This window comes from Chiloscyllium punctatum, chromosome 35, assembly GCF_047496795.1.
Source record: "Chiloscyllium punctatum isolate Juve2018m chromosome 35, sChiPun1.3, whole genome shotgun sequence".
In the NCBI taxonomy this organism is placed as follows: domain Eukaryota; kingdom Metazoa; phylum Chordata; class Chondrichthyes; order Orectolobiformes; family Hemiscylliidae; genus Chiloscyllium; species Chiloscyllium punctatum.
In genome coordinates this window covers 50,859,286-50,866,270 of record NC_092773.1, presented here as the reverse complement: position 1 = coordinate 50,866,270, position 6,985 = coordinate 50,859,286, and positions in this window count along the sequence as shown.

Sequence of the window (6,985 nt, the reverse complement as noted above, 5' to 3'; positions counted from 1 at the left end):
AAAGATTTGATTAAGATTCTGGACAATCAAATATAATAGTGGACCGGGGATGTGCTTATTGAATACCTTACAGCAGTATTCACATTGATAAAGGGCAACGTTAGTGAGAATACGGAAGGATATGCAACATCATTTGTTCGGTTTGAAGTGCTCAAAAGAAGAGCTTTTAGCAATTTTGGTAGATTTTAAAATAGGCAAGACACCTGGGCTGGATAGCAAGTTTGCTTGAAATCTCTGGGAAGCCGGGGAAATATTTCAGAGCCTTTAGATTTTGACTTTATGTCATCATTGTTGAAAGGAATAGTGCCAAACGACTGGAGGATAGCAGATGTTGTTCCCTTTTTCAGGATTGGGAGTCGGGACAAACTTGATAATTTAAGGCCAGTGAGATTTCTTCGGATGTGGCAAGATGTTGGAGAAGATTATAAGAGATACAATACTATGGAAAGAAATAGTTTGAATCGGGTTAGTCAAATTGATTTTGTGAAGGGGAAGAAGTACCTCAGTGACGTTATTGAGTTAATCAATAAACTGACAAAACAAGTGGATGAAGGTAAGCGGTTGCTGTTGTGTATATGGACTTTATTAAGGCGTTTGATAATGCTGTACACGGTAGGTTATTGCACAAAATATGGAGTTTGGGATTAAAGGTAACTACGCGGGTTGGAGCAGAAATTGTACAGTTGAAAGAAGACAGACAGTGGTGTTTAGTCGGCAATATTCTTCCTGGAGTTCAGTTACCAGTGGTGTGCTGTAAGCAGTTGTTTTGTGGCCACTGCTGTTTTTCATTTTCATGACTGATCTGGATGTGGGCGGAAAAGGATGGATTAGTCAAATTTCAAATGACGCGAAAGAAGTGGATGATGCTGAAGAATGTCATGGGTAACAGTGGAATACCAGTAAGATGCAGAGAAGGCTGAGAAGTGGCAAATAATGCTTAATGAGGAAATCTCTGAGGTAGTTCACTTTGGAAGAATCAACAGGAATGCAGAGCTCTGAGGTCATGGGAAAATTTTTGGCAGAGTGGACTAACAGAGAGATCTCAGTGTCCGTGCAATTAAATCCCTGAAAGTTGCCACCCAAGTTGATAGGGTTGTTAAGAAGGCACACGGTGTGATGTCGTTTATTGGTTGTTGGATTTCGTTTCGTCGCCACGATGTCATGTTTCAGCTGTACAAGACAATGATAAGGCCGAACCTGGAACATTACATACGGTGCAGTTCACTGTATGACAGGAAGGATATGCAAGCAGTGGATAGGGATCAGAAAAGATTTTCCTGGATGTTTCCTGGTAATGAAGGGAGTTTTTCTTTATGAGGAAAGGCTGAGGGAACTTAGGATGTTTTCGGTGGAGAGATTAAGTTTGACAGGTGGCTTAGTTGAGATGCATAAATTAATATGATGGTCAGTTAGAGAGGGCAGTGAGAGAATTTTCCTAGGATGGTGAAGGCTAACACGAAGGAACATTGCTTTAAATTCAGCGGTGATAGATTTAGGACATATATCAGGAGTGGATTCTTCACTCAGAAAGTAGAAGAGGCGTGGAACGGTCTGACGGCAACAGTAATAGATTCACAGAGGTGAAAGGCATTTAAATAGCCATTGGACATACACATGGATAATGATGGAACTGTGTAGTTTAGACGGGCATCAGATTATTTTGACAGGTCTGCACAATATTGAGGATCGAGAGGACTCTGCTGCGCTGCAACGGTCTACGTTCTGAACACTATTCTGTGGAAAACTCTATAATCGACTTTGGCTGGAACTTTCAACACACGACATTCTCCGGAAGTTTCTATGACAGACATTCATCGGACCATTTTGTACCCGACGTTCCCCGATTCATGCTGTACCAGGCGTTCCGTGGATTATTCTGTACCCGGCATTTCCCAGAATATTTCATACTCGGCATTCCCCAAAACACTTTGTACCCGACATTCACCAGAACGTTCTCTACCTGACATTCCACGAAATTTCTCGATGTGACATTTCCTGGAACTTTCTATATCCAACATTCCTTGGCACATTCGATACCCGACATTCCCCAGAACATTCCAGACATGAATTTTTTTGTGAACGGCCAGAAGGCAGTGAACTGAGCAAAAGGTCAGATCGAGAGGGAAGAAATCCCAGTCCAGGGAGAATGCGATATTATCCCAGGTCCACTCATGTTATGCGGTTTATCTTTTTCCCTGAATTTACATATCTTAACGACAGAGGATCGAACTCATTTTCGACTAAAAGAGAGAAATTAGGTTAGAATCCTTCAGGACAGCATCGTTTTCATGTCACCCATTAGGGATTGGGAAGAAGTGATTTGTGCTTGCTCTCGCTTGATCGGGTGTGTGGAAATTTTCAAAAAACCATCTGTTCCTACAGATGTGTCCCTGTGTGAAGGGGAGGGACCATTTCTTGAGTCTTATGACACATTTTGTCAGTAAATCAGGCCTTCCCATTTTTGACTTCAGCTGCAATTATTTCAATGGATCTCTTAAAGTAGACATACATTGGAAAAATTCACTCTGTCATCATTCACACTGGGAACATTGCCTCCAGACTGATGTATACTTTATTTATTTTCCTTCTTCACAGTTAACGTCGTGACGATCTACGTCCTGCTTTATAAAGATTGTGGATTGTCTCCATGTGTCAGACGTTACCTGGGGGCCATGGCAGTGGCGGATCTACTGATTATTATCCTCGACCTGTTATTGAGACACATTCCCATTGTTTATCCGGAACATTTTCATTTCCTGAAGTCCATCCCCTTGTGTAATATCCACGCCGTCCTGCTTTATGCAGCCACTGACTGTTCTGTCTGGTTTACGGTCACTTTCACGTTTGATCGCTTTGTGGCCATTTGTTGCCCGAAGCTGAAAAGTAAATATTGTAGTGAGAAAACAGTGGGCGTGGTTCTGGGAACAGTTACTGTGCTTAGTTGTCTAAAGAACATTTTCTGGTATTATATGCTCACACCTCGTTACTGGCTATGGCACGGACCTTGGTTTTGTCGGGTAACATTGTCTGTTTATTTCTCTCTTTTCTGGGTAATAATCGAATCCATGCATTACTATCTGACCCCAGCTCTCCCATTTCTCCTCATTCTGCTGTTCAATGCTTGTACCATCAGACACATTTTAGTGACCAGCAGAGCCCGCAGGAGGGTCCGGGCTCACAACAATGCAAACACTCGGTCGGACACAGAAATGAGAAATCGAAAAAAATCCATAATACTTCTGTCTGTGATCTCAGCCAATTTCATTCTATTATGGACAACGATAATGGTGTATTCTATATGGAATCGGATGCGATACGTTGTGTATTCTCCTATGTCTCTTCATCCATTTGTGCAGGAATTGGGCTTCATGGTGCAGCTCCTTAGTTGCTGCACAAATACTGCGATTTATGCCATGACCCAGACAAAGTTCAGACAGCAGCTGAAGACTGTGATTAATTGTCCCTTTATCAAAATTCATCAATCAATCAAATTCACTCATTAATGCATCCCGCCGGGATTTTATCCTTTCAGTGCATTGCTTCAGCAATGACTCAGTCTGTTGCTATGGTAACAAACTGAGGACAGTGCTGGTTTGTCCAACCTTACCCAACAGGCGGCATAGGGACATATTTCAGCGTTTTTCACAACTCGTGGTCAGTGAGAAAATGTACCATCCCATGACTGTATCTATCACTTCAATTTGTAAACAATAAAAATGTTGATTCAAAAGTGCCAACGATTGAACGAGATTATTGTTTGTGTTTGCATTGAAGAAGCTGTGCTGGAGAGAAACAGACTAAGTCAAAATCATAATCCTTAGACAAGGGGAGTGGAATGGGTCGTGAGCTCAAGAGTTGGGTTTACATCACTCCGTCCTTACTTTCACAGCACGTCCACTACTCCGCCCAGGCCTTCCACAGAATCGATATCTCTCCCTTCGTCCCTATCCCAACACATCTCCCTACCACTTTCACACTGTTCCTCTGAGTGTGTGTCTTTTTCTTTCCAAACATTTACAAACTTTATTTCACTGTCCCTTTCATTCAACATTCTGTTTCACTGCCTCTCCATATTGCACTTGCTACGTCGCAGTCTCCCTGCCTCCAAACCTCTCTTTCTGAATATTCTCTCATTTTCTCTTGCTGGGAGAGAGAGGTTGGGGACTTGGGCATTCCTGCGATTGTTCGGGTAAGGGGGGGGTAAGCTGTGGAGCATCAGGTCACTTCTTGGAGATCACAGGGGAGCATGGAAATTTAGACCATTGTTTGGGGATCAAAGGAATGTAGGGAGATCCAGGTTACTGAGTTGGGACATTTATGGGGCTTAAGCCAAATTACCTTGCGGGGGACACAATGGGGTGAAGACACAAACTGTTGAAGAAGGTAAATATCGGGGTGGAATCTTCGGGCGTCGTTCAGGCTAACCAGTGAAGGAAGTATAACAGGGTATTACACATGGAGCAGGCTGAGTTGGAACCACTGGCTGTTAGTCGCGGAATATGTTTGTTTTGAGGTCAAAGGCCCCTGGGGATTATTCAAGCCCAATGCTTAGGGGAGAGAGACTGCAAAGGAGGCACAGTGATGGTGGGCGAGTGCGGGAGTGAATGAGCATGATGGTGGGGTGGTGGGTGCATGAAGTAATAAGCGTGATGTTGAGGACCTAGTGGGGTAATGAGGGTCATCGTGAGGTAGTGTGTTGAGGTATGAGCATGACTGTGGCGTATAGTGCGGGAGAGTGGGTGATCTGTTGGAGGTGTACGCAGAGGAGTGAATGTTATGCTAAGGAAGTCTGAGTTGGAGTGAGCATGATGATGGGGGAGTGTATTAGAGAGTGCGTGTGACAGTTGTGGAGTGTGTGAGAGTGTGAGCATGATGTCAGGGAGTGCAGGTGAAGACGGAGGATTGTGCAGTGGAGTGAACGACACAGTGACGTAGTGATTGGGGTTGCGAGTGTGATGGTTGGGGAGTGTTCAGTGGATTGAGCATGATGCTGTGTGATTGTGCGCGGGTGTTCGTGTGCCAGTGAGTGCATATGTGGGGCAGTGCGTATCATGTTAGCAGGGTCAGGAGGAGAGGTGGGGGAGTGTGTGGGGGTGTGATTGCCATGGTGCAGATATTTGAAGTGGACTGAGCCTGAGAGTGGTGGAATTTGCACATGAGTGGGCATAAAGGTGAGAGAGTGTGCAGGGGATAGAGTGTGATGTTTTGGGTCTATGCGATGGAGTGAGCATGATGTTAAATGTACGTGAAGATGAGTGAGTGTGATGGTGACAGAGTGAGCGGACGACTGAGCGTCAGTATGGGTGGGTATACGGGGGAGTGAGTGTGATGATGGAGAGTGTGCAGCGGAGTGAGCATGATGGTGGAAGAGTGTGTCAGGGCATCAGCGCAACGGGGTTGATTGCACGGGAGAGTGAGTGTGATGGTGTGGGACCGTGTGGGCTGTATGATCTGATGGTGCTCAACGCGCGGGAGAGTGAGAATGGCGTTGGCTGAGTGTGTGAGTAATATGGGTGTGGTGGTGGGGAAATGTACAGGGGCGGGACCGTGAGGTGGAAAAGTGTGAGGTTGAAGTGAGCATGATCATGGGCAAAACTGTAGGGGAGTGGACATAACAGTGGGAGAGTATGTGAGGAGTGAGTGTGAAGGTGGTGGAGTGTGACAAGGCGTGAGCATGAGGTGAGAGAGTTTTCAGGGGTGTGAGTGAGGTGGTGGTTGAGTGTGTGAGGGAAGTCGAACTGACAGTGGGTCCGTGTACAAGGGAGTAAACGGGAAATGAGTGTGATGCTGTTGGAGTGTGCAAGGGAGTAAGTGCAATGGTGAGCTAGTGTGTGGAGGAGTGAGGTTCACCCTGGGGGAGCGTGCAGGGGACTCAGCATGAAGTTGGGACAGCGTGTGGGAGAGACGTGTGACCATGGAGGAGTGTGCACTGGAGTGAGGTTCAACGGTGGAGAACTTGGGGATCTAAATTCTGGATTTAGGCTGTTGTCAGGAGAAATCACTTAATGCATTGTTTGTACTAACTACAAAATGGATCCTCAATGCAAGTAAGACATAGTAACATAATAAAATGGCTTCAGGCTGCAAATTAACACTATGTGCAAAATGGCTTCTTCACCCTGCATTCCTGTCTTGTTGAGCTAGCTGAATTAATAGATAAAGCATATAATGGAGGCCTCATAATATGAATCATATAACATGCACTGACCACCCTGACTAACCTTGGATCACCAATATGACATGATAATGTGCGTAAGACAATACTGTTTTCTAGCAAATATCATTGTATTAACCTACTGTCCATGATGTCACCTTATTACATTTCATTGGTTTTGCTTTGTAATTTAGGTTGGACTGTCTCTTAAGAAACAGAAAATTGTTTATTGTTCAAATTCAATTACACAATTTCTCCAAGGAACGCATAAGTTTCTAAGGTTTGAGTTGCAGGTAAAATCTGCCCCCAGCCGATATGATTAAATTATGTAACCTTGCTGAACCAGACCATCCTCTTCGTCATTCTTTTGACCGATCTCAGGACCGAAAGGCCCCTCCAGAGGGTCCAGATCTTCATATGCTGCCGTGAATTGTGGATTTGGCACGGACGGATCGTGGACAGCAGTGTAAAAGTCTTGAGACCTCCGCTATTGAGAATTGAGGAATCAGACAGAAGTGAGTTTTTTTTTATCCAGTTGGTTTTCCTCTCATTCAAGAAGTGGTTGACCTGATCCGCACTGTCTATTGCACTCGCCCAGCCCGAACAGGGTCGGTCTTAGCAAGGATAGGATCAGGGAGACAGGATGCAAATACAAAAAAGGAGGAAGAAGTGAAAGAAAAGAATGTTGAAGACATTTGTGGGAGTCGAAGACTCCACTTAAACGAGAAAAGAAGGTCGAGGACTTTGCGGGAGGTGAAGACTCCACGTAAAAATAAAAGAAGAGAAAACGTCGAGGACTTTTGTGGATCTGGGTATCTGAGGAGAAAGTTG